The 27,328-nt window shown below is 45.6% G+C and overlaps 1 protein-coding gene across 2 annotated transcripts in view; it reads right to left on the bottom strand.

Moving 5' to 3' along the window:
- The window catches only part of NCK2 (NCK adaptor protein 2), a 145,454-nt gene that overhangs the window by 97,272 nt on the left and 20,854 nt on the right, over nt 1-27,328 (bottom strand). Inside the window, exon 1 of one of the 2 annotated variants that reach the window (XM_012664329.1) lies at nt 7,585-7,632. The exons of the other annotated variant lie outside the window; for it this stretch is intronic. The gene's annotated coding sequence lies outside the window, so the exon portion shown is untranslated. Of the gene's footprint in view, nt 1-7,584; nt 7,633-27,328 lie in introns of those variants that run through there. 2 annotated transcript variants of the gene reach the window in all.

Raw genomic sequence — 27,328 nt, 5'->3', positions numbered from 1 at the left:
CAAATAGAAAGCTAGGAAAAAATATTTGCAATTTAGGACACAAAGGATACATCTTCCCAACACAGTGAGAACACTTTAAAATTGATAGCAAGGGAAGATCAGCAAACCAAGAAAACCATGGGCAAATGAAAACGGGGAAAGAAAATATCTGGCTTTTAAATATATCAAAAGAGGTTAGACTTCACACATAATAAAATAAATGTAAACTAAAAGGACACTAAGATATCACCTCTCCCCTACCAGATTGTCAGAGATCAGAAAGTATGATGGCAGGATTGTATCAAGGTTACTTCCTGATTTTGATAACTGTGCTGTCGCTGTCTATTAACATTTGAGGAAGCTGGGTGAACTCAGAAAAACAAGGTTAACAACACTTCCCATTATTTTCCCCACCCGTATTCATCTACGCAGAAATGTAACTACTACTTTGCTGCCTAGTTAAGCTGCTTCAGAGCATAAACCAGCAGTTTATCCTCATTATGTGGAGATTCATTGCCCACACGATCTTAATTTACCATCAACCTCAGTGGGCTCACCACAGGCTTCCCCATCTGAGGAATCCATAAAAATATCTTTTTAATCGAAGCTACACAGATTTCTGGGGAACTTCACTATTCATATCTGATGATATAAAGATGAAAACATTTTCAACCCTTATTCCTTCTCTCTAAAACAGTTCCCAAACTCTAAGGGTACTTTTTATTAAACTGAGGTATAATTCACATGACATAAAAATTAACCACTTAAAGTGTACAATTCAGTGGTTTTATTTATTTGTAAACATGAGACTTTGGTAGCTAGATCTCTTCATGTTACAAAAAGAAAAAGGAAGAACACTGAAAGAAGAAAAAAATGACTGAGGTTAAGCTGGTACTCAGATGTTTCCAGAACATTCTGGACGTACACATAAGAAATCGTGAACCTCGCTTGTCCTTGGTGAGGCCGTCTGGGTGCCTGGGACAGGAGGGATGTTTCCCTTCAAGTATGGTTTTCACTAAATTTTTTTAAATTTTAAAGAATACATTACTCTTTCAAATAAATTCTTTTCAATAAAATAACAATAGAAGAAAAATATTACAACAAGCTAACATTAGCTCCTACTCCTTTCGCAGGATATTAAAGCCTAAAGATACTTATGGCTCAAAAACACGTCTTCTGGTGGTAGAAGATAATTTAATACTGGCTCTGAAACAGATGGATCAAAACCGTAAATTAATGAAAATTTAGTTATAATTTTGTTCTCCTAGGAAATGAACCAAATCAGATAAATACAACTCCCCATCCTATAGTCCGACCTTACTTAGGATGATTAAACTGCTTAAAGATCTGTAGTTAGTGCAAGTAGCTTAAAAAAGCTACGCAACCATAAATTAATAAGCAGAGCCCACAACAAATTGCTGAAAAAGTTTGTTTCTGTGCCAAATTTACAAACTGGTTTTCTTTTCTAGAAGAATCTTGTTTCTAGGGGAAGGCAGAAGCGGATAGGAGCCACAATGTGAGGTCGTTTGTTTTATATGATTATCATTAGGAAATGCTTTGCATTTGTTTACACTAACCTGGGAGAATCACAATGAATCCCATCTTGGCTGCAAATCCAGTAACTTCTCACTTCACTGTTGTTACACTCCTCTCCCAAGGGCCACAATGGAACCCCAAGAAGATGAGGACCTGAGGCTCTACGCTCCTCCCCAGCCATCCTGCACCTAAGACACTATCAAGGAAGTGGCTTCCCTCGAATTTGTGCAGAGTATTTAAGAACCTGCCCACACAGCCTGGCAGCTTGCTGCTTGGGCACGTGATTTTTTTCCCCTTACAAAAGGCCTGGAAACTCTGCTTGCCCTTGCCTTGCACAACACAGAACTGCTTGGCTGGCAGTCCCTTCCCATCCTAGAACTGTGAGTTCAACACTCACCACCCAGAAATAGCACAAACTGGTTTTTATTTCCTGTGCCGAAAAGAAAAATTGGCCAAAGCTTTAGAATCCCATCAATATTTAAGGGCTCCCCCCAAAAAACTAGTATAGGGGCTGAAACAGAAGTGAGTCCTTTTCAAGATTCTGAATTTTGCCAGACTGAAAGGATTAGAAATCGGTATCAACTTTTTCTTGGGATAGCAGGGGAAGTTGCAGAAAGAAAACAGTTGGTGATAGAAGCTGTGTGTGAGTCAAAGGCCTAAAAAGGATAATAATTTTTATGTCTTAAGGATGTAAAAGTCAAAATCAAAAAGGGATTTGGATGACTAAATCCATTTCTGAAAGACTACCCTTGTAACCATCATCAGAGCACACATTCACCCTGGCTAGGGGCACTGAGCCAACCACAGACAAGTGCTGATGCCCACAAGTAAAATGCTTAATAAAATTTATTCTATAAAACCAACTCCTGAGAGGGCAGACAAACCTGTGAACTGTTACCATTAACGTCTATAACTACTCTAATTATACATATTTCCTTTCCATGGACTCGAATTTGTATTGCATATACTTGTGATCATTTTTCAAATGCATTTCATTCACCTGATTGAAGTATGGGGCAGTACAAGGGAAAAAAGAAGAAAAGAAACAAGTGATGTTGGGAACTTCTGGAATAACACTAGACTATTGGACACTCTTCACTGCCAAACCCAAAAGGAATGCTATGGTCTGAGCCCTCCAGCTCCCAGCATAAGGACAAACCCTGCCCACCTTGAACACCTGCGTTCTGTGCCACACCAGACACGTCACCAGTACTCCATCCGGTGCTCCCATTCATCCACATTTATATATGTGACCCTTACAATGGCAAAGATGTTGAATTATTCATTCCTCTTTTTAGCTGAAATTGAGTATTTCATAAGAAACTAGTGAGAGGCAACCGCGAGTACAGAGATAAGAGAAACTTACGCCAGTCCCCGGAGTTCTGCATGCCATCAATGATAAAATGACTTTGCAAGAGCAGCGAAGCTACCAGGCTTCCCGTCAACCACCTATATTCACGTGTGCCTTTGAATGATTGCCTTTCATAATAGGATAAAGTGTCAAAATCAACCCTGAAGCCACGGTGCCCAGAGTGTGCCCAACACATCAAACTATCAACCTCAGTCACTTTACACTGTCCAGTTGGTATTCCACGTGCATGCACCTAACAAGGAATCCTAATAAAGCAGAATTAGCTTTCCAAAAATACACGGTTGCATGTATGATTTATACCAGCATAAACTATGACAGAGCTTTCAAATGCTCAATTGTTTTTCTCTTTGTACAAGCCTGGTAAGGAACACCATTGATGTTTTTCATTTTAAATGACTGATGGTTTCCTAAAGTCCTAGATATAAATACCTAGTTTTACTGAAAAAGAATAGAGGAGCAGGAGAGGAATGAGGGAGGGATGTGGAGGGAGGAGCCCAGGCTCCCAGGGCCCAGCTGAGCAGCAGCAGGTTTCTCACCAGCAGCACAGTAACATTTGGGCGGGTAGTTCTTCACTGTGGGGCTGTCCCGTGCATTATAGGATGTTTAGCAGCAACCCCCACCTCCCTCAAGTGGTGACAATCAACAGACATTGCCAAGTGTCCCCTTGGGGAATGAAATCACCCTGGCTGAGAACCACTGAACTAGAATACATGTAAATTAAATAGACCAAGTTTTTTTTTTTTTAACAACAAAAAGAAGATAGGAATATTCATGTATTTTCTAATTATTTTTGAATATGATTAAGATACTTGGACTGTAGCTGCTGTAACGACCTCTCCCAAAATAACTGAATAAACAGGCATATTCAATTTAACTCCATGTCAAGATTAACTACATTAAAATATGACATATAATTAGAAGACAACCTCTGAACTCTGGTTTGGGAAACGTGCATAAAATATGCTACTGTTTTAAGAAAATGAGAAATATTAAAAATATATAACTGTATATATATATACTTGTTTGCATTAGAAAACAATAAATATTATACATTCATCCAAACCCATAGAATGAGCAACACCAAGAGAGAACCCAAATGCAAACTCTGGACTCTGGGTGATGATGTGTCAATGTGGGTCCATCAACTGTGGGCAAATACACCACTGTGGTCGGAGATGCTGGCAGCTGGGGAGGCCGTGCATGCGTGGGGGCAGGAGGTATACGAGAAATCTCTGCTTTCTGCTCAGTTTTGCTGTGAACCTAAAACTGCTCTAAGAAACAAAATCTTTTTAAAAAAGCAATAAATAAAAAGGGGAAGGAGAAAAAATTCTTTTAAATATAGTAATGAAAAGGGGTAGGGAAAGAAGAGGATAGAGAGAATTGTAATATAAAATAAGACTTCTCTGAATATGTCTTCTTTGGCTCTGGAACTGTGTGAAGAGTTTACATAACTATAAAGTAATATTAACTTTTTTAAAGTCCAAAAATTAAAAGTAGAATGAAGCAAACTAAATTATATATTGAGTTGGTGGCATAAACACAGAGAGGAATCATTCCAAGAGACTTTGAAACAATAATTTGATTGTATTTCCCTAGTGGGATAAACCCTAAGGACAAAAACCTCTTCAGCTGCTTTCAGTATTCGTATGGTCGGCATCAATATTGGTAGGAGTTGTGTTAAACATTTATGTGTGTTGTGTATAAATAAAATAGAACAATCAAGCAAATATGTCATTATGTAAATGCTCCTAGGGACAAAGACCTTCAGCATAAGAGAAAATGAATACAAACAAAAAAGAAATCAAAGAATAAAATATTCTATAATCCTAATTTTGAATTAGAAATATCAGTGTGAATTTACAATAGATTATGTTAAAAAAAAAATACACAAACAAAACTTTTATCCGCTGAAAAGGCCCAGAAACAATGACCAACCCAGGAGCAAGGAGCATCCTTAACCCCCAACTGTAGTCCCCAAATTCCATTTCCATGGTTCTTTGAGGCGATGCAGACCCCTGGCCAGGAATGGGCAGGCACCATCTGGGGAGCCTGGAGCCCACAGCTCCCTGCCTTCTGAGGGACATCAGAGACCACACACGTGTGGCAAGTAAGCCCAGAGGCCACCCCAGGCAGCGCTCACTAGCCAGGGTGGGGGCAGCAACAAGGATGTCAAGTGCAGTGGGTAAAAACACTTCAGAAATATCCTAAATCATGATTCCATAATTACTCTTTTTTTTTGTTGGAGACAGTCTCGCTCTGTTGCCCAGGCTAGAGTGCCATGGCGTCAGCCTAGCTCACAGCAACCTCAAACTCCTAGGCTGAAGAGATCCTTCTGCCTCAGCCTCCCAAGCAGCTGGGACTACAGACATGCACCACCATGCCCGGCTAATTTTTTCTATATATTTTTAGTTGTCCGGCTAATTTCTTTCTATTTTTTGTTGGGGCGGGGGGTCTCACTCTTGCTCAGGCTGGTCTTGAACTCCTGACCTCCAGCGATCCACCAGCCTCAGCCTCCCAGAGTGCTAGGATTACAGGCGTGAGCCACCATGCCCAGCCCATAATTACTCTTAAAGAAACAAACACACGAACTCATGGGTCACTCGGAGGATGCTGGGGAACCAGAACTATTTATTCTGAAAACTTCCAAATACAGGGAAAGGCTTTCCTGTATGACCTGGACATCAAGGCAATCATTGATAGGAAAGTGCAGAAGGGATGACTGTGCAACCCTTTGAATTGGGCTGCTCACACGCACTGCCTCCCCACAGAAGCGCACACACCACCCAAGATGCTGGCTCACCAGAAAATCAGACCAGATTGGCTCTAGACCTGACGAGCAGTTCACAGCAAACGCAGGGACCTAGTTAGCAAACTCCAGGCCATGGGAACCCCAAAGGACAAAAGACCTGGTTTCTCCAACAACTCAACTGGCAATGGTGGGGACAAAGAGAGGATGGAGCGATCGACAGACCATCCGGATGCAATTTCTGGACCTTATCTGGTTCCTGATTTGGACAACCAAGTTGTAAACAAACATTTTGAGACAGATGAAAAAACTTGAACACTGACTGCATATGTGCTAACATTAAGGAATTATCATTCCTGAAATACTGTAATACTTACAGATGACAGGAATCAATGCCTGGGATTCTCTTCAGAAATAATCTGCTGGAGCCTACAAGGGCTTTGATGAAACAAGACTGGCTGCTGATCGGTAACTGCTGAAGCTGGACAATTCATTCAATGGTTCTACTTTAAAGAACTGCATTGAATATGATTATCTTGATAACTAAGAAATCACATCTTACAGAGACTCAAGAACATCGTAAATGTAGCTTGAAGGGCCTTTAAAAACCACCTGTCTACAAACCACCCTCTACTCATGAAGGAGGGCAAAGCGACTCCCTGCCCAGGGACAGAGCGAGTTAGTGGTGAGGCTGAGACGGGAACCCTGAGTTTCCAAAATCTCATCCACCTCTGCAGTCACCAAGGCAGACGGCCGGGGAAGGGCTCAGAGGAGACTGCACAGAGCCTATGACACACTCTAACTCATCTGCTTAGTTTTAGAATCAACTACTAACACATGAAGGCTCTTCCTTTTGCTTTTTAATGTATTTCCAAGAAAAAAGTTTGACAGCTTGAATTCCACTCCTCCCAAAAAGAATAATCAGTCCACTAGATAAAATCTTGACAATTTATTCAGATGGTAAATATACAACAGATAAGAAAACATTTAGTGACCTATCAAAACACAACCACCAATGACAGCTGTGTCATTTTTACACAGATCAAATTATGGACATGACTCACAGGCTCTACGCAAAGTGTGCACCACTGATTTGCCTGAATTATCAAAGTAGAAAGACTGAACCCTGTATCATGCACTTATAGAAGTCGCTGTGATCAGATAAAGCGAGTCAACCAGAAATGCTCTGTGAACTAAAATAAAATCTTAAGGCTCCCCCCCACCAGCTGACTGAATGGATCCCCTCTTGGCCAAGGGGATATCCTAAAACTAAATTGCCTGCCACAGGACGGAGGTCAGACATGCCTCATCATGCCCCCTCCCTTCTTGGAGACATCCTTTGTAACCCATTAACAGGCCTAAGGGTATGCAAGACAAAACTGTAGGTCCTCAATTTACACAACAAACATATGTCCAGCTGCTTGTCTCTGATCTACAGAGCTCCTTCTCTTACTGTATTCCAAGCCTTTAGACAAAGCTTCATGTCTTTAACCAATTACAAGTCAAAGAATCTTTATAAACCCACCTATAACCTGTAAGCACCCTCCCACTTCAAGATGGCCCACCTTTTCGGGCCAAACCAATATATGCCTTCCATGTTGATTTATGACTTTACCTGTAACCCCCGTCTCCCAGAAATGTATAAAACCAAACTGTAACCCAACCACAGTGAGTCCACTAGCTCAAGGCTTCTTGGGCGTGGCTCCAGGTCATGGTCCCCAAATTTGGCTCAGACTAAACCTCCTTAAATTATTTTACAGAGTTTGTCTTCTTTTCCACTGACAGCTCCTTATTCTAGAAAAGTTTAAATTAACACATCAGTGTGCTTTGTAAACATGGAATAAACCACGCTGAAATGCTCAGAAAGAATAAGGACATCCCAAACACAGTAAGCAAAACTGCAGCAGCGCCCTGGCTGGTGAGAACTGAGAGGGGAGACAGGTGAACTCACCACATCTTTGTTGTGAAGCACCATACTCCACAGACCTCCTGCCGGGGCAACAGCCATCCTGAAATTCTCGAACCTGCCTTCAGACCAGGAAAAAACAAAACAAAACCAAAGAAGGAGCTGAGGTTATACCAGAGAGGTGGAAAATTACCAGTTTCTTATCAGTGGCTGTAATTTACATCACTTCCTTAGGCTTTTCTAGCCGAAATCAACATTCCCCTACAAATTACTAGAATTTAAATACTTCAAGGAAGGGTTAAAAAGCTTTTCTGTTTTAACCTCTCTTCATTTAAAAAATGAGAAAACGAGGGTGCAGAAGGGCTGGGCCCCAGGGCCACACAGGCCACAGGTTTCAAGCCAGCTCACACATGCATTAACCACCTCTCAGTTACACTGCCCAGGGGTATTTCCAGAGGCCCAAAGTTTCCTGGGCAGGAGCCAAAAACCCTCAAATGGTGCTGCCCAATTCTCACCTAGTTGTACTGCCAAGGGCACTATCCCAGTGGTCTGTATCTGTGTGTGGCGTAAAACGCAAAGAGCCGGGTTCTGGCTGGTTCCCTAGTGAGCCATGTGGGCAGGGGCTGACCAGCGAGATCCTTCCTCGGGCACAACTCAAAGCTGAACTCCACACCCAGGTCCGGCCTGTGTGCATCAGCTGGTGGCCAGAGGCCCACCTGGGCGGCTTAAAGAAAGAGGAGGAGCCCGTTAAGGACAAGCTCCACCCACATGCACTCTTCCCCCAGGTGTGCCCAGAACCCGCCCTGATGCTAAACAACTTCACCTGAGATGAGAATGGGTGCAGGTGCAGCCAGATTGCCTATCAAGTGATGAGACTCTCCACGCAGCACTGCCTGGCGCACTTCTCAAAGGGCTCGGGAAACAGGGACCCCAGCTGTGGCCCCTCTCCACAGTTTCGGCTGCCTGTCCAGGCGTCTCCCCGCAGGTGCGCCCCCTCGAGGTGCCTGTCCTGGGAGCCGGGCCACTTGCCAGCCTACAGCACAGAGGAGCCAAGCACTCTACACCGGTTCCCACTTTGCCTCAGCACGGCGAGATCTACTAAAAATAGGTGGTGGGCAGTTAATTACAAAAGCTGCAGGAAGTGGAGAAACGAGTCTCATTTTAATCCGATCAACAGATTCTAATGACAAACGCACTATCTTTTAATTTTTTTTTTACATCAGTAGAATGAGTATGGCAATGGTTTATTTTTTTATGTCTAAATGCTCAAGTCTATTTATGGGCTTTGATGAAGAAGAAATGGTTTACCACATTTTTAGCTCACAAATCAACTTTTAATTCTTGCCATTCTACAAATAGGAAATAGCATTCCACACAGAAGCAACAGAAGTCAAGATGCTTTGAAGATAAGCCAGTTCTGTTCCTTTGCACTCCATGTATGATGAATACACTGCAGTGTCAGGCCCTGATTCACCTTCTCCTCCAAGTCCTCAGTGAAGGCAAAACTCAACACCCACATGTGGAAATTTTGTTACCGACCACTCATACTCATACCCCATCTGTTCTTTGTCATCTGGTGGCGAGGGCAATGGTGCCCTGTGTATGCCCTGACCAGCACCAGCACTGCCTGGGCACATCTAGAAAGCTAATTATTGGGGCTCTCCCCAGGCTGCAGAAGCAGAAACGGGGTGGGTGGGCAGCCATCTGTGTCTTAAAAAGCCCTCCCACCAACCTGGAGCAAATCCAAGTTTGAGAACCACAAACTACAGGGCTAGATCCTCACCAGCAGATCTAGATGGACAGAAAGTGCTTTTATAACTTGTTTCTCGGACAGGTTTTACTGCCCCTGTAAGGATGTTGTCTAGCAAGAAAATCATTCCCATCAGAAAGACTCAGGGAAACATTCTTTCATCTGGGAAGAACTCTCTTATTTGTATCAAAAGAAGTAAGCTAATCTTTTTCTCCTTGGAAAAAAGCTGTTAAACACGTGGGTCCAAATGCTATATGTAACTGTAACCCAACCGCAGCCTCTCCTCACCCTACGGCAGCTGAGGGTCCCGTATATCACCTGAGGAAGGTGGGCAGGGCACGCTCAGGTGTGGGAACAGCCTCAGCACAGGTGAGGCTGTTGGCCCTGGGGGAGAGGGGACACTGGCAGAGAAGTGTGCATTAAATAGACCACGGTCAAATATGTTTTAAATAAGTCTATCCGTTTACAGAATTCTGAACAGATGAATGCAACCTGAATAAATTCTTAAGGCCCCCAAACCAATAGATAAGAGATCCACTGCCCTAACTAGTCTTCCTGTGTCAGAAACACAAGAGAATTAATACAGATGGCTTTAGTTGTAAAGCACAGAGAATGGAATTACTGTGGTTTGTAACTGATTTATGCTATGTAGGAGTGACGAAAAGGAATGGTGGGAAACAAAAGAATTATGCATCCAGTGGATAAAGAACATTGAAAAGAAAACAAACAAAAAATAGAAAACCCTGGAAGGTACCTTGGAGAAGGTAAGTTCTGCATTAGCCAACAGGAGCATCTTACATAAAGTTATAATAGTAATACATGATATTTGTAACATAGTACAACTATAGAGACATATATGATATCTATATTAATATTACTTGTCAAGAGGAGAGGGAGATAAGTCAGAATATCTATCCCTATTAATGAGAAAAAAGTTTATTTGTGTCTATTGTAACTACACAAACCAGAGGCACAAAGAACAGTAAGCATAGAAAAAGGACTGAAAAGTCATAATCTAAATGGGGTCAACAGAAATGGAGAAAAGAATTTCCCTCTCCTTTTAACTTACTTTTAAGCAGTGGCTGCAACTCCACCAAAAAGCACTTTATGGGTGTAGAAGTTTCCAGGGCACAAAAATCCTTTAAACCCATGACAGCAGTCGAACCTAGGTTTTCTAACTTTCATCTTCAATTCACATAACTGATGAAAAAACTCATTTTATTCAGAATTGGTCTCCTTCCTGCCAACCTCCCACTTCTAATTCCCTACAGTAATTCAAATAAATGAAAGTGAAAATAAAGTCAAAAGTGAGAAACTTTTTCAAAGCCAGCGCCCCCACTTTTGCATCCCGATGCGAGCAGATCCGACCCAGGAAGGGGGCGCACCCAACTATGACATGTCCTTGTCCGTGGCATGTGAGCCGAGGAAGGCAGGGAGGGCAGAGGGCCGGCAGCAAGGCCAGGTCCCCTTGATCAGGGTCCCTGTGTGTGTTTCTAGTAGAACGAGGTCATCTCACAACATGGGCATAGGTCAAAACTAAAACAAAAATGTAACGGTCTTAATGCCCCCATCCCAGGCCCTCACTGTCATCACGGAAAGAGAGCGGGGCCTTGTTTCCTGGCATGAAAAAGCCTGACCTCACGGATGCCCCAAGGAGAACATGACGTGGTCACTGGCCGCACCCCAACACACCCTAAGGTGGCATCTCCACTGCCTCATCAGCTTAGGCAGCAGAAACAAAATACCACAGCCGGGACACTTCAACAACAGATGCTTATCTCTCACAGTTCCAGAGGCTGCAAGCCCGAGATCAAGGTGCAGGCGGACTCTGGCGAGGGCTGCCTTCTGCTTGGGTGCTCCCAGGGCAGGGAGCTCTCTGGTGTCTCTTTGCAGAGGGGCCGGAATCCCCTCCTGAGGGCCCCAGCTCAGAGGGCCCCTCTCCAAATCCACCACGCTGCGGGGTTAGGGCTTCACCACGAGAATTTCTGAGGGACACAAACATTCAGTCCATTTCACCTGCAGGTGGAGGAGTCAGTCTGAGCCTATAGGTACAACCATGCCCAAGTTGGGGCCAGGTCCAGGACCTTCCATGGTGCTGAGCTGAGCTTCCTTCAGTGCGAAGAAAACTAACCCAGAAAAGAGAAAGGCAGCAAGCGATGCCGGGCTGAGGGTCAGGAGAGGAGGGTGGGAGTGCTGGAGGCTGCCCGGTGCCGCTGTGCCCCCGGCAGGGCCAGAGCAGCACAGAGGAGGAGTGGCAGCAGAGGGCAGGTGAAGGGAAGGCAGGGCACAGGCTCACTTCCAGAGTCGGGAGCACTGCCAAGCCTCCCAAGCAGCCGCAGGGCACCCAGCCACGCGAGGCATCATGGCATCCCCTCCTCTGGGTCTGACAACACTCCCACTGCGACAGCACTGCTATCCCCACGCTTCAGAAGCGAGGAAGCCCAGCAGCAGAGGTCGGTCCTGTCTAGCCATGAGAGGTGGGAGCAGCACAGGCAGGAAGCCACTGGCCCAGGAGAGGTAGACAGGAAGGAACCCAGGGGACAGCGGGGTGGGAGGGCCAGGCCTGGAGGCGGCAGAGAAACAAGAGACAGCAGCAAAGATGGGGAGCAAGGCCCTGGGACCCAGGAGGCCAGGCCACAACCACCACAGGCAGACACAGCAATTACCAAGCCTCATCCTGAGCCAGCACCGCAGAGTCCTGTACTAAAGGATTTAATTTCACGTTCACAACCCTGTGAGGTCAGCATCACCTCCTTTTCCCAAGTGTGTGGCCGAGGCTGTGAGCTGAAAGAACCTACCTGGCATCTCATGCCCAGGCAGGAGCAGACAAAAGACCCAAGCAGAGGCCAAGTCCCCAAAGGCAGAGACCTATCCCGACCAGCCCAGGCCAACACTCCCGGGGATGGTGCAACAGTCAGTGCTCAGGCCCAGCCTGGCACATGGCACATGCTCAGCTAATGATCACTATTGTCATTGCTCAGTATAAATGTCATTTGTTTATCAGAGCTATTTGTATACATTTTTTTCTCCCCTCTGCTGGGTTCTGGGATTGTTTGCAATTTACCGTTCAGTCTACACTAATCACGGTGCCCTCGACAGAACAGATGACCAATAAAAGGCTGGCTGAATGAATGGATTAATTAACTGATAGAGAGATAAGCAGGGGAAGGGACGTGAGAATAAGGCAAAAGGCAAATGAGAAAATCGACAGATGGACTAAGAGTGGACACACACGAATCTATGAAAAGATGCAAAAAAAAGAGGCAGAAAGTAGTAAGTGCAAGCAACGGGCTGCCAAGTTAAATAATTTGTGTCTCCCTGGAGCGTCATCTGCACCAAAAGTACTGCACCACTAACAGGTATAATATTTATTTTCTTCAGCACGCCAGATAAGAACAGATAAATAGACATAGCACTTACTAGGAATTAAGCATCCTACTCCCAACTTCCAGTGACATTTTGGGTGTGATCAGGTTCTCCCAGGCTTCTGCTTACAAAACACAAAGGCAAACATGACCTCGTGCAAGGCCTGCCCCAGACTCACTGGCTGAACACACCTGGATACACCTGATCCAGCGCTGGGGCAGGTCAGATGCGATCACACGGCTTGACTCTCTTCTTGCTGTTTGAGATCGGACCTTCCCCTTTATGTTCATGGTGGGAAACCTGTTGGTGGGTCCATGCTGGTTAAGAGAAGAACTAAGCAGGCAGCATTAAAATATGATTTTCTATTGGCTGCCTTTTGCTCAAGTCATTTTGGATTCTGTTTTAACTGTATCTTTTTGAATAATAGGAATTACACCCACGTGACAACACCAGGACTACTTTCTCCTATGTCCACAGACATCTCAGGAAGCTTCTACCTAGGCTTCTTAGCAGGGAGGACACTGTCCTCTGGTTCTTCTTGAGTTTGGACACAAACACCATGGCCACCTCGGGCTCCCAGTGACACTACAAAAAACCAGTTGCCTACTGCAGAAAGCATTTTAATAGTGAGGCTGCCTAAGTACATGCATGTGTTCCTAACTCTACCCACATATCCCATGCGATCAGCATGCCAGGATGTACTATTTGTGTGTGTTATAAGAATGTTGAAACAGGAAATGTTGGAAACGTGGGCCTGGACAGCAGCTGGACCACAGGCCCTGGGCAGGGAGACACAATGTCCCTCCAGGGGCAAATTCTTCCTTCCCTTCACTTGCAATCTCAATGGTGCTATAGTTTCGACTAAATGAGAATCTTTTAGGAAAAGCATTTATAACCGCCTGACCATAGACGTGTTCAATTTAAATGGGATTATTACAGAAATGATAAAAAGGCATTTATGCTCACCTACAATGGAAAGACCTGAGAACCTCCTTTTGTGCGCACCCTGGGAGGATGGTGTGCCATTCTTTTGTGTGTGTTGAGCAGTTACAGGTACACAGTAGAAAGGCAATGGTATCTTGAATTTAATACACCCCTTCGCTTCAATAAAACCAGCGCCAATACTTATAGACCTGAAAAGGCTGTTTTAAACAGTCTGTTGTATATGAAAATTAATCCCTCCCCTCCCAGTTCACCCTAAGCCCAGATGGCAAGGGTGAGTCTGATCGCGGGTGGAAATACCGCTCCCCAGGAACGCCGTTGGGGGTGGGGAGGAACAGGGATGGCAAATCTCCATTAAAAATAACACAATCAACCCTTTCCTGAATGAAACCGAATTTCATCATCGCCAAATGTCATGCCACGTGCCGGCAGCAGGCCACAGAAGAGACCTGCTGTCCAGCTGAGGCAGGGCCCAGCTGGTTACAAGGTGACCTGGAAAGGCAATGGTGCTAGTCTATCTTCTGTGTTTCATTCAGTCCTGCAAATTCCAAAAATATCCATATTTCTGACTGTTACAAGGTGGTACTACAAAGGCAGAAGAGAAAAGACTCCCACGTTCTGGGAAGAAAAGCCCTCGTTGCCAGCCCTGAATCCCCTCTGTGGGAAGGCACAGCGTCCCTCTGCTTGGGAACAGGCTGCCTGCTGTGTCACTCCCGGAACGAGTGGAGGTCTTCATTTTTAATCTTTTACTAGAGAAAAATTGTAATCTGAACGTATTTATGTAGGGCTATTACCTGGAATATTTATTGGGTTTCTTTGTGCTAACGTATTTTACAATCCTCAAAAGAACCAGGTGGATAAAACACACCATTATTCCCCACTAATAGCCACCTCCCTAGTAATTGCAGCCACTGTGGGAACCACTACAAATTAACGTGCGCGATGGCTGTGTACAATCCTCACAAGCAGGTGAACGTGGGATGGCTAAGGCGGGCTCAGTCAACTCTGCACTGAGCTATTTTTACCCTAAACAAAGAGCACGTTCTATGTGAGCTTCACGGCACTACCCCAGAACACAGGCAATATTTAATGACTAGCTCTGCCTTTTACCTGATCCTGCAAAGCAAGCCCCCACTCGAGAAGGAAGCTCAGGGAAGGCTCCTCCAGTGATGCTCTAAGAGGCTCCCCAAGTGAGGATTGGGTGGGGGCCCACCTGAGCTGCAGCTAGGCTACAAACAGCATTCAGAGCAACTGCATTGCCATTACTTTGCAGTTTTAAAGGATTACATATAATTTTAAATGATATGTAAACTTAAAGTTAAGGCTTGCCACCTTTTTGGTGCTAATTCAGGAGCAGCTGAGATGCAGGCTCAGTCAGCTCCCTCAGCTGCTTCAGCAGAAACAGAACAGAATGCAAGAGAACGTTAAGACCACCTTTCGGAGCTGTGGCCTCTGTTAACTCCCACTTCCTTACAAACTCCAAGAAGGCAGCTTCTCCATCTACCTTGTTGCACAATTATATGCCAAGTACCCAAAAAGGGCCTGGCCCATAGGAGGGCCTTAAGGCCTACCTGTTGCAAATTCATCAGCAAATGGGGCTAGTTATGACACCTGAGGTGTCAATGATGTCTTCACCAAGCCGGACAAGCACAACGGTCAGGAGCAAAACTACCCCCACCCGCCCACCAAAAACAGCCTCTCCAGTTAAGACCGTCAGAGATAATCTGTTAATAATAATTGGAAGCCAGCTCTGTGAGGCATGTGCTTTGTTGCCACCAGCGCTGAACACACAAGCATAACCAACCGTTGCAAGCTCGTCTTCTCCACCACACACAGTTACCCTGCACAGACAGCTGTGGCCCTTTTTGCCAAATGATCTCCAAGGGCAGGATCCTTGTACTTTCAGAAATGATCAGGCTCTACCATTTGACCTCATGTGAGGAGAGCTTAATTGACCATGAAAACAAAAGTGTTCTAACAAAGTAAAAAGAAGAAAAGTACTAAAACCAGACACTACCTATTTGTGGAATTCAAGAGTGCACTGATGGGAATATAGGACGTTTTATGTAGCCAGCACTCCTCCAGTAAGATTTTGTGTAGAATTTAAATTAGCTGTGATAGTTAAGAAAGGAGTATTAAGAATATAGACCATTTTTTCCCAAGTCCTCAAAGGGCCTTTGACCAACTGTCATCTGAGGTGGAGGGAGAACTAGTTTTAGAGAGATTTTGGTGACAGAGATAGGACAGATCACTGGTCCCTTCATGCTGGTGGGAGGCCATCAGCAGGATGTGCCTGGTAAACCATCTGTCTTGACCAAAAGGAAGGACCCTCACGAGTCCCCAGGGCTGGACACCCTGCCTGCCACTGGCCAGACCAGGAGGGTTTTCCTCCCACTCCTGGTGGAGGCAGGGGGCAGTGAAAGAAATCAACCGGTGACAGGCTCCCACTCTGGTAGAAACCCAAAAGCAACTTCTCACAGTCAGAGCAAGAACAGGGTGAGAAGGGGATGGACCCCAACCCTGGGAATCAGGTCTGTGTCTTGGAGCACCTCTCTCCGCTCGAGGGACTTGGTGGGCCTCACGTCATCCAGTACCTTGGACGTTCTCAATTTCATAGCAAAGACACTGAAAGCTCTATGCACCTAATCTGAGTTAAAAGCACTTACAGCAAGAAATAAAGACGGAAGAGTATAAGTGTACATATACCAGTCCATTCAGCAAACCCCAGTGAGCTGCCCGTGCTGCCACAGTCCTTATCACGGGCTCATTCCAGCTGGAGAAACACACACATATACAAATTATTACACTGCAGAGAGGTGGCAGCTCTGTCACAGACGACATAAACTGCAGGATTATCACTTGCCAAGCAATAGGCTCTGTACTTTTCATGCGCTACTCTATATAAACCTAACAACTCTCCTATAAGACTGCTATTGTCCCCATTTTTCAAATGATAAACCTGAGGCATGCCAGCGAACCAGATCTTCACGCCCAGGCTGTCCTGCCTCCCATGAGTAAGTATATAAGTATTAAGGGACAGATGTAATATGAACTAGGGGAAGGCCAAGGACGGGGCCACTAGTTCTCGCTGGGGGAATGTGGAAGTCTTCCAAGCGGAGATGCTATTTAGTTAAGTGGTGGAGGTGGAGGTGGAGGTGGAGGTGGAGGCAGGAGAAGGCTGCCCAGGCGCTAGGGACAGAGACTGCAGAGGCACAGGGGTGTCAAAGTGCATGGCCTAGAGGGGAGTAACCAGTGTCATTGTCTTCATGAAATTTAGAAGGGCTGAGTGGTCAAAAGTGAAGCAAAGGTCGGATTCTTAAGTCCCTTTAGTAACATGAAGGAACCTCCAGGAAATGGGGAACTAAAGGTTTATAAGGAGAGAAGTGGAACAATTAGATCTGGATCTCATAAAGCCAACTCAGTAGCAACAGAAGAGGTGGATGGGAGGGAGAAAAGTCTGGAAGCAGGAGAACAAGAGGCCCATGGCCAGGTGAGACACAAAGGCTGGACCTGGACAGTGAGAAACAGGAGGGTCGGTCATGTAAGGCTGGGTGACCACCTCAGGCCACCAGATTGCTGTAACAAAACACCACAGACTGGGTGGGTGGCTCATGAACCACAGGTGTTACTTCCCACAGTTCTGAGGGCTAGAAGTCTAAGATGAAGTTGCCAGCACATCTGGTGTCTGGTGAGGGCCTTCTTGCTGGTTCACAGATGGCGCCTTTGCGCTGTGCCCTCATGTGGCAGAGAGGCGAGGCAGCTCTCCGGGGTCTCTTTCATAAGGGCACTACACCATTAATGGGGCCTCCCCCTCATGACCTGATCACCTGCCCAAGGCCCCACCTCCTAATGCCACCACCTTGTGGGGTGAGATCTCAGCACATGAGTTTGGGAGGACACAGTCAGACTGTCGCAGTGACCACACGCTCTGACTTATCACTGCTGTTCCACTCTCAGTGGTGCCCAGGTATAGACGACAAAAACACGGTTATCACCTTATTAGGTACCCATTCAGATACGACGAAAAGCACGATGCAGAAGCAGGATTTGAGGATGAACATTAGAACTTTAACCCAGATACCAAATGAAAATAACTGTGGTGTGTGTGTGTGTCTTTTAAATAAATTTACATATACATGAACCATCTTATGGAAATAAATGTAATAACTATCTAAATATTTATAACTATCAAGCCCCAACTTAATCTACACACTGAGAAGCAAAGGTTTCCACTAAAAATTTCACTTTAAAAACCTTCCAAATATTGTATAACATTTATTATTCTTGATTAATCTTCCAACTAGAAATTTAAAAAAAAAAACAAAAAGTATGCTCTGTTTCTAGTGCATCTGAAACATAGTTAGTTAAAATACTGCCAATATAATAGGGAAAAGGCAAAACTGAACAAATGGGAAGGGGACAGTTTATGAAAAGAGTAGAACTGAATGAAATAGTTGAGGAGGCACAAACACGTGGGGCCAGAGAATTCCCCAAGGTGTGAAGTATGTGGAGTGTATACCACACACGTTCACATAGACTATCAGTTCCTCCTTGCCTGTAGCTAAAGGAATTAATCCCATCACACAGAACAGGGAGCTCCATCCACAAAGCAAAATTTCTGCTAGGAAATTACTGTGTATATGTGTGTGTGAGTGTACATTTAAAATCATAACTGACCGAGAAGCCCACTTCAAAAGCTGCATTATTAGTGGAATAAAATTCTAGCTCTTTCCTCCCCTCCTCCACCTGCACATGTTCCGTGGGTGGGAAGAGGTTCTCCCATCCGTCTGCCAAAGGCCGGGTGTAAAGCTCAACACACGCACAGTCCCTCTCAGGTCCACAGACAGCAGCCACATGTGGCCCCAGGAAACCAAGTTCGGCAGTGGGGGCACCGGGGCATACAGCCATCTTCTGACAGGTTAATGGAAATCAGCTTAATGTTTCCCCTTTAATCAAATTAATACAAAAAGATTCAAAGCCCTGAGTTTAGATCTTTTTTGTTTTCTTCAGGAGTGATGCTACTAAACACAATTTACTATTGATACTTAATAAAAATTATTCTCAATTATTAAAATATTTTAATATTTAAGTGAAATCAAATTTCTGAGCTTAAAAATATGATTAGAGCATATTTTTAAAGCTCTTTTTAAAAATAACCATTATTTCAATTGCAACACACAAGCAGTACAGTAACAAGGGCACTATTTCCTAGTCTAAGGAAAAATGTGTAGAAACTCCAGCTAAAGGTGCACCTTTAGCTGACACAGCCGCCAGCATCGCCCATTGCTGTGTAAAAGTCTGCTCCACTGGCAAATCCCCGCTGGGAGGCTGCCTAGAACCAAGGGCTCCCCCTCTCTGCCACCGGGGCCCTTCTGGTCCCCACGCACACGGTTACACAAGGGCAGGTGTGTTCTTACACATCACCACACCCCTGATGGAAAATGGTCAGCAGATCTCGTGAGAGTGGGCAGTTGACCAAACTGGGCCAAAGAAGCTCCTCCCTGAAGGGCAGAATACAGAACAGACTCAGAAGGTTCCAGCCTCTGCTGGACACACACACCTCCACACTGCTGGTGGGGGTCACTTTCCACCACATGTGCTGGGAGAAGGACAGTGTGTAAAGTGCAGAGGGCTAGAGTTGAGAAGCAGGGGGCTTTCTAGGTTCCCGAAAGCCCTCTCCAAGCCCTGGACCCGGTCCCAGAAGCCTGCCAACATCCTTTTCATAAGACACCTTGTCCTTAGGATAAATTCCTCTCTTGCTTCAGGGAGCCCAAGGTAGTTACCTGCCACCTTGGCAGCTCCTCTGAGCACGGCTGGAGAAGACAAGGAGAAAAGGTCCAGATGCAAACACAGGAGCTGGGTGAGACCGAGTACGGGTCTCACACAAAACTTTCCGTGATGGGAAGACAAGTGGAGGCTAAATGGATACGTGAAACCAATTTGCTGCTGCTTGAGTCTTGTTAGCCATCAGCCCAATGCCAACCTTCTCTTCAGTACCAGGATAGAACTGTGAAGGAGCCTAGCATCTCCAAGATGGAATGAACAGTATGCATTCTGTCCCTCCACCTACAACATCCGCCCAGAGAGAACCGCGGTGCCCTCACTGACTCTCTCCACGAAGTACCTTGATGGGAAAGGCACACGTCGTTATCCACAAACCATTACTGGAGTACAGCTGCAACTTGGTGATTTGTGGTCATTTCTTTTCATTCGTTAAACTTTTCATTTGTTTTGTATTTTCTAGTCTTAGCGTGTGAGTACAACCTGTGTGACCGGCATATTACTGACAGCCTGTTTCCACTGATCCATACAGAGAAGACGAACTGCACCCACTACCATCCGCGCCGTGTCAGGTGGCTAAACACTGGGTCATTTAATTCCACCCACACTCTCGGGAGTCCATGTGCCAGATGTGGCCCGCCAGTGTAAGAACCGCTGAGGCTCTCCTCTGCCCCACCAGGCTGGAAACCTGAAAGCCTAGGCCCACGCCTCATCAGCTGGGATCTGGTTAGGTTCTGCCAAAGAGGCCCTGGTGCAACCTTAAAAGGCAGGAGGAAGGACAAAGCCTTGCTGCCTCCCATCTCACTCCTGCTCGTGGCTCCAGCCACATCCACAGGGGCCAAGCAGCAGCCACAGAACTGGGCTCAGGCTTCCTGCTCGGTGGCAGCAGTGGTGGGGAGCACCTGCTCATGGGCTCTGGGAGCTCTCCTGTCCTTGTTCTGCCCTCCAGACCTAGGGACAGTAGCAGCTTTCTCAGTTTCTGGTCTTTGGGGAACGTGCCTGTGGCTCTCCAGCCCTGCACCCTCTGCTGTGACCATTCCCTGTACTAGATCCCACCTGCGTGAACCGCCTATTAAGTTTCCATCTATGACAAGAGGCTCCAAGGGGTGGGGAAGAACCTCAGGGCTAGAGTAAAGCAGAGGCCATCCAAAGAGTGAGGTCAACAGGAGTAACTCCCAGTTGAGTCAAAACAGAAAGAAACCAGAGGGCTGTGTCACCCCTCAAACAGTCACCTGTGGTCTGACTACTAAAGATCCCTGCAGTCTGGGTGGAGACCAGCTCCGCTGGGGTGGCTGGACCAGAACCAGCCAGGCCTGCTGGGGCAGAGAGGCAGCTGGCTATCCTGAGTCAGCTGCTCACTGGCTGACCCTTGAAGAAAATTCACAAGTTTCTCTTTCTGCTTATGTTCAAGATGTCACGGAGGTCCCCTGTTGGGCCAGGGGACAACTCAAGACAGAGTGCAGCAGCCCTCCACAGGCAGGCGGGCTAGCAGATGGCACAGCACAGGAAGCAGCCTCCAACCACAGCTGGGTGACTACAGACCCTGGAGGGCAGCCACCCTGCCCCAGCCAGACACAGCCCCAGCCCACCTGTCATATGCATGGTGACTGGGGGACCTGAGCCCTTCTCCTAAGACTCCTCTGGCTGCTTCCAGAAGATGCTGAAATTTCAGGATATTTGGAGTGCTTATGGATGGAAATAGGGGCAAAAGGGAAGAAACTGAGTGTGTTTCAGAAAATCTAGTAGGTATGATTGTCACAGCGGGGGACAGAAGTTGGGGTGCCCCTGCCCCGGGACCCTGGGGCAGTGTACAGGAAGTGGGGGCTGCAGTAACTCCCAAGAGCAGACCAGACCCTCCACACCCACTGCCCCCAGAGGTGGCCTGCAGGAAAGGACATACACAGGGCCACACTAAATCCGGCCAAATCATAATACAACGGATACAAGTGTTCAAATTATTTCCTAGGCGGAAGTCATTAACTCCCTAAGAAACTGATGGTCAACAACTATGCCTGATACTGATTTTTGTTGTAGTTTTGTTTTGGTAACCACAAACCCAAAAGGAAACACTGACAACTAGCTATCTCAGCTCTCTCATTTATAGATGAGAGGATGATGAGCATGATTAGTGTATAAAGACAACAAAAATTCACACTAAAAGAATCCAAGTGAATCAAGGTAGCTCTCTAAGCTTATGCCCTGGGAGGTGTGATGATCCTGGTTATGTGAGCCAGGCTACGAGTGAGTATAAGTGAGGCAAGAAGTTTTGTAAAAAAAAAAAAAAGGGGGGGTGGGGTGGGGAGGGAGCTAATTTTGAAGAGTTGTAATTACAGACAATGCCTTTGTCTATACTACAGCTATTTAAGTGAAGGCATAAAATCATAAATTATGTTTGAAACCCAAAAGGAGACAAGAAAGAACATATCAAGGGTCCTATATTTGAGAAAAATTAGGTAGTCAGAGGAAAAATATTAAGCTCAAACAGAACCAATTTGAAAAAAGTACATTCTAGTTAAAAATTTTATACAAATACACACCTGGAATTTACTTTAAATAATCCAGTGGGGAACAGAGAGATGGGAAGAAAGTGGAGCTAATAATTACTGCAGCCCAGTGATGGACATGCCAGCATTCAGGATATTTACATTTTGAAGTTTCCCAGCACAAAAAATTAAAAATCTACATTGAAACAGGCAAATTCTCATCAAACAGGCACCCACAGGGGAAATCACTTAGCACAGGACTGGCATGTAACCACTGCCCCTCAACAAATGCCATTTCTCATTATTTCCAAAATAAAGTCAAGCTAACAGCAGAGAACAAGGTACTCAGACAATGTGGTATGACTCAATTTCCAAATGACTCCGTCTGATGACAGTTTTAGAAAGCAATTTTTCAACTGTACATCATATAAAACTCCTAAAGCCATATTTGTTTAGATAAATATGTAACTCAAAAAAAAGGTGGCTTTATAGATGATACACATTACCCAATTAGTGTCCCATGGATGCTTCACAGAAGTTGCAAAATAAATATGAGTTAAAAGTGCATGACGTTGTGGAACACAGATCTGTCAGGTCCAGGCCCCAGACAACTTGAGACCTGCCCACCCCCACCCCACCACAGAAGGGCAGGGCCCCTACAGTCAGCTCTGTAATTAATTGTGTGCCTACCACTGGACCCATGAACACAGTGGACACCTGCACGAACTGAGACAATCGAATCTGGCTCTGGGACCCAGCTACATCACTGCAGAAATTCAGCACACCGAGGCACAAGGGGTACCCTATATCCTTCACAGGGATGGCCACTGAATTCTGACCGATACGTCAATTTTATTTTTGCTAAAACAGAAAATACTGAGCATCTGTCCGACCAGCCAGACCATCACCCGAGGGCAGAGCTAAGGGCCTACTGCGAGGGCTTAACAACTGTGAGGAGGACTCGGGTACCTAAAACATCTGTCATTAAGACAGCTAGAAAAATCCGCACCTCTGCATTAGGGTTTCCAGATGCACGCTTCCATTTGGTGTCTCTGGTATCTGTCTTATGACCCAATGGAGGCTTTTTTCTTTTTTAAAGCAAACTAAATCAGTTAAACAAATGATCATTGAATTACCCCAAAGAGTCCATAAGAGCAAAAACAGCAGCCCATACCACTGCCGATTCTCCAAAGAGACCACCAGATGCAAGCCCGCAGGAGCAGGGATTGTGGACACCTTTTGCTCTGCAGGACCACCGGGGCTCAAATGCTTGCTGAGTGGCTGACTTCAGCTTCAAGTCTTTCAAGGAAGAGATATCCACACACCAAGACACTACAGCATCTAAGTAATGAACTATTATGTGTCGAAGGGATGCTATGGTATCAGGTGCTATTATGGACTTTGGGGGAGGGAAAGGAAAGATTTTAAGTACCAACAAGCACAGGTGACAGACACCATGCGAGTCTCCGTATGACACTGAAGTTACTACCCTAGTGCGGATGGCCCCGAGCAGAGCACGTGGGGAACAAGGAGGCATTGCAGGGATGAAGAAACAGCATGGGCAAAGGCTCCCGGACCAATGGAACCCGGCACACCCACCAGATGGTGATAAGACAGGTTTGCCTGCAGGTGCAGCTGGAAATCAGAGGATGAGGGGGCGAAACTCAGTGTTGGAGGACTCGAGAAACGACTGCATTTGTGGGTGAGGAAAACGACAGTATGAAAGCCAGCTCAAGAAAAAAGTCCTTGGCAGTCACTGGCAGGAAGGTGAGTGGGGACATGGCAGGACGTGGCAGGACATGTGGGGCGATGGTGGGGGTGGCCAGAAAAACACTGAGAAGGCAGGATCAGGAGACTGAGATGCAGGGAGGGTTCTGGCTCCAAGATGACTGGAAGCTGCACTTGCTGTGAAAATGCAAGGGAAGAAGAAGCCAATTCCAAAAAGAAGAGTTCCGGCAAAAAACTCTGGGAGGAGATTAGGAGCTCCTTGAAGTCAGAGACAAGAGGCTTCTGTTGTCATTTTCTTCCCATATCCTCTGCAATGATGACTGAATGCTGAGCCAACAGTGACACACAAGTCCTGGCTCAGTGTTTACCTGCATTGATTACATGAGGCTGCCCCACGGCTGGGGGAGCAGCAGGACCAGAGATCCCACTGCTTTGGGAGAAGCATGTCTGTGAGACCAGGTCACCAATCCAAAAGACAGAATAGCAAGGGGGCTAAAGTGAAGCCCAGGACAATATCCGTATTCCCTGGGAAGAAAGAAAGGAACATTTTCCTTTTTTAGATCTTATCCTGACTAAACACAGGCAGATGGGAAGGATGCTTAGTGCTATTCATTCCAAGGGGTTGGAAGGCTCTCCTTTGGGAATAAGTAAGCAAGCTGAGTGTTTGAGCTGAGCCTTGGGAAAGTTAAAAATCAACAGTCTAAATAAATCCAGGATTCTCAAACTCAAGGCGAAAGAGATCAAGAATTCCCAAGAGGCTCAGAGAGGCTGTTGGGAAGATACCAGGAGAAATGGCTAACCCAGCACTCCAAACAACCTCCTCCAAACACTATCCCCTCTGCCATCCTTGGGACCACCGACCTCAGCTAGGTCAGAACCCCTCTCCTTCCAGCCCCTGGCACTTCCACAGGCAGGGAGCAGCTTGCAAGCTGGAGTTCTCAAAGACTTCATAGCAAAAGAGTTCCTGGACACTTGTACTGCACCTAATTTTTGAACGGTAGCAAGGAAGGGACGGAAAATTAGGTCCTGGAAGTGCCCTGGGAGAAAGGATGTTGACCTGAGGGAGCTTCTGGGAACAGCTGTGGGGAAAGCACGGATTTGAGTGATGGGCAGGCCTCACAGAGGAACGTCAGCTTTGAGACCAGAAGGGTTTTTACTTCAGATCGAAGAAAAATAAAGATTAGAAAAAGCTGCCAGCAGCAGTCAACCAAGGTACATGCTTTTTCTAGAATGGTTTATGAACTCAAAGCAAGTCTGAAGAGTTTCCATTTGAGAAACATTAGCTTTAAAAAACTTTTCTTTACGTCACAAGAAAAGAACATTAGTTTCTACCTAAGTGACATGATGAGAGAGAATAAGAAATTATTCGTGCAGTATGTCTAAATTAGTTCCCATGTTTCTTAGTAAGTCAGAATGAGAAGTGTGAAAGGGGACAGAAATAGTGATATTAACATCGGAAATGTCAACAGTGAAAACTGTATGATGGGCAACCTACAGTACAAAACTGTTAGATGCAATATAGTTAACTACCCAAAATGACTTCCTTGAATATCTGAAATATTTTAGAAGGCTAAAAATATGTCTTCAGAAATATTATTTTTCTTGACCTGTTAAAGATCTTTAAGTGTAAAATAATAAAAAATAATTCAGATTACCAAATGTCAACGTCCGCATCCTAGGCAATATAGCCTTCTGTGATTCACAAACTCTGAATGACGATCATTTTGCAGATCAGTGGCCTGTTTCTAAAGCACTCTAAAAATGAGAGATATTCTGTAGCCTTCTACGTCTAATGAAATGACTTTAAATATGATCAGTTATACAAACACACCCTCACATACACCTTACAGTGAGTTTCTGGCCTTCTTATTTGTAGAAAAACCCTGTACTTTATCATGACAGGAATCTACTTCTCAGAAAGGTAAATGCCAGATGCAAACAGCATCCTTTAAAAAGATCTTAGCATTAGATAGAGCCACTAAGTCTGCCTGTAACTGAAGTTACACTGTAACGGAAATTTCAATCATGCTCTTAAAGTTTAAAGAATTATGTAGGAAGCCACAACCAGAATATTAAATTTTTTAAAATTCTGATTCTTAGAAATTCCTTTAGCAACCATGCCCCACTACACAGCTCCCTGGACGTTCTCTTTCACCATTCTCTTTTATTCTCACACTATACCTTTTCTTTACTTATCAGTAAACAAATTTACATTATTAATGATTGACATTACTATAAAATTTACATTATGAAATTAAATGCAAAAGTACTTAAATAATGCTATGTTCCAGGCACCGTTCTCAAAGGTTTAACTCATTTTAATCCACTTGCCAGTGAGGGCGACTGAGGCGCCACGAGGTGAAGGAGCCGGCCCACGTCAGACCTAACGGCAGGGCCAAGATCTGAACCCACGCACCCTGGCTCCAGAATCCTGAATCAAAAATCGGAAGAAAATGCTAGAAAAGCAAACATTATAAATACAGAAACATCATGCACGGAAGGAAGACAGGCCAAAGACTACTTTGAAGGATTAAAATCCTAATTTTCCTCTGGTTTTCCTCCCACACTCATTTTATTGAAATGCCTGATGCACACGTCCCGTGCACAGAGGCTCCTGTAGCACGAGCCTGGCTGTACCTGGACAGTGAGACCCCTCGGGGCTGCAACCCATAAACCTCTGGCCTTCTCGGCCACATCAGTCCAGTTTACCCTGTGGCTCCGGAGGAGCAGTGGGAGCAGGCAGCGCACTGGGCCATCCACATGTCCCACTTCTTAGAAAACCCACAGCCATGGACGCCTGACTTCTACAGTGGAGTTATTCTTCTGTAAGTTATTATAAGTAGAGTCACAATTTTTGTGCTACATTTAAACATTTTGTATCTCTAAGCTTCCCTAGAAATGTTACTATATTTTTCCTACATTTGCTTCCTGAGAACCAAGAACGGGGGAGTTGCCAGCACAGTGAGAGTCATGATTAGTCAGACAGAGGGTAGAGAAGAATGTAAAATAAGAACGCATCAGCTGTTTCACAGAGGAGGAGTGTTTTTAAATAGGGCACAGCCAGCTGGGGACAAGGGCGGGGGAGCAGGGGCAGCAGGCAGACCAGGGCTGTCCTGGTGCAGACAAAAAAAATTATCTCTGGTTTTGGTCCCCGGTTTTTGGCACAGAGCTCCTAAAACCCTTGGCATTTCCTAAGTGATAGGAGTGTCTTTAGTTACTCATAAAGAGCCTCAGTGGCCCACACCTGAGCTTATGCTACTGCGGTGACTCAGGGTGGGGCCCCCAGGTAGCCTCTAGACTGGAGCTGGTCGCCAGAAAGACAACCTGTGATCAGAGGGTGGGAACTTCCAGGACACCCCTTCCCCGCCCCGCCACCAGCCTCTCGGAGGGGAGGGCGACTGCAGACTGGGTTATAAAAACTCTTGAACAATGGGACCCGGGGAGCTACCGCGTCGTGCAAACGCTGGGAGGACGTGCCAGGAGGGTGGCACACCAGGGAGGGCACAGAAGCTCTGTGTCCCCTCCCACACCTCGCCCTGAATGTAGCTTCCTTTTGCTGTTCCCGCATTGTGTCCTTTAGAATAAGCCACTGACGGTGAGCAAAGTGCCTTCCTGAATTCTATGCATTGTCCTGGCCAATTATAGAACCCGAACAGGGGTCACAGGAGCCCCCATTTATAGTCCCTCAGTCAGAAGTACGGGTGGCTCTCGGGACTTGCAACTGGCGTCAGAAATGGGG

Source organism: Propithecus coquereli, unplaced genomic scaffold (assembly GCF_000956105.1).
Source record: "Propithecus coquereli isolate 6110/MARCELLA unplaced genomic scaffold, Pcoq_1.0 Scaffold88, whole genome shotgun sequence".
Classification (NCBI taxonomy): Eukaryota; Metazoa; Chordata; class Mammalia; order Primates; family Indriidae; genus Propithecus; species Propithecus coquereli.
The sequence above is the reverse complement of the archived record's forward strand: the minus strand, read 5'-3'. Positions and strand labels throughout refer to the sequence as shown.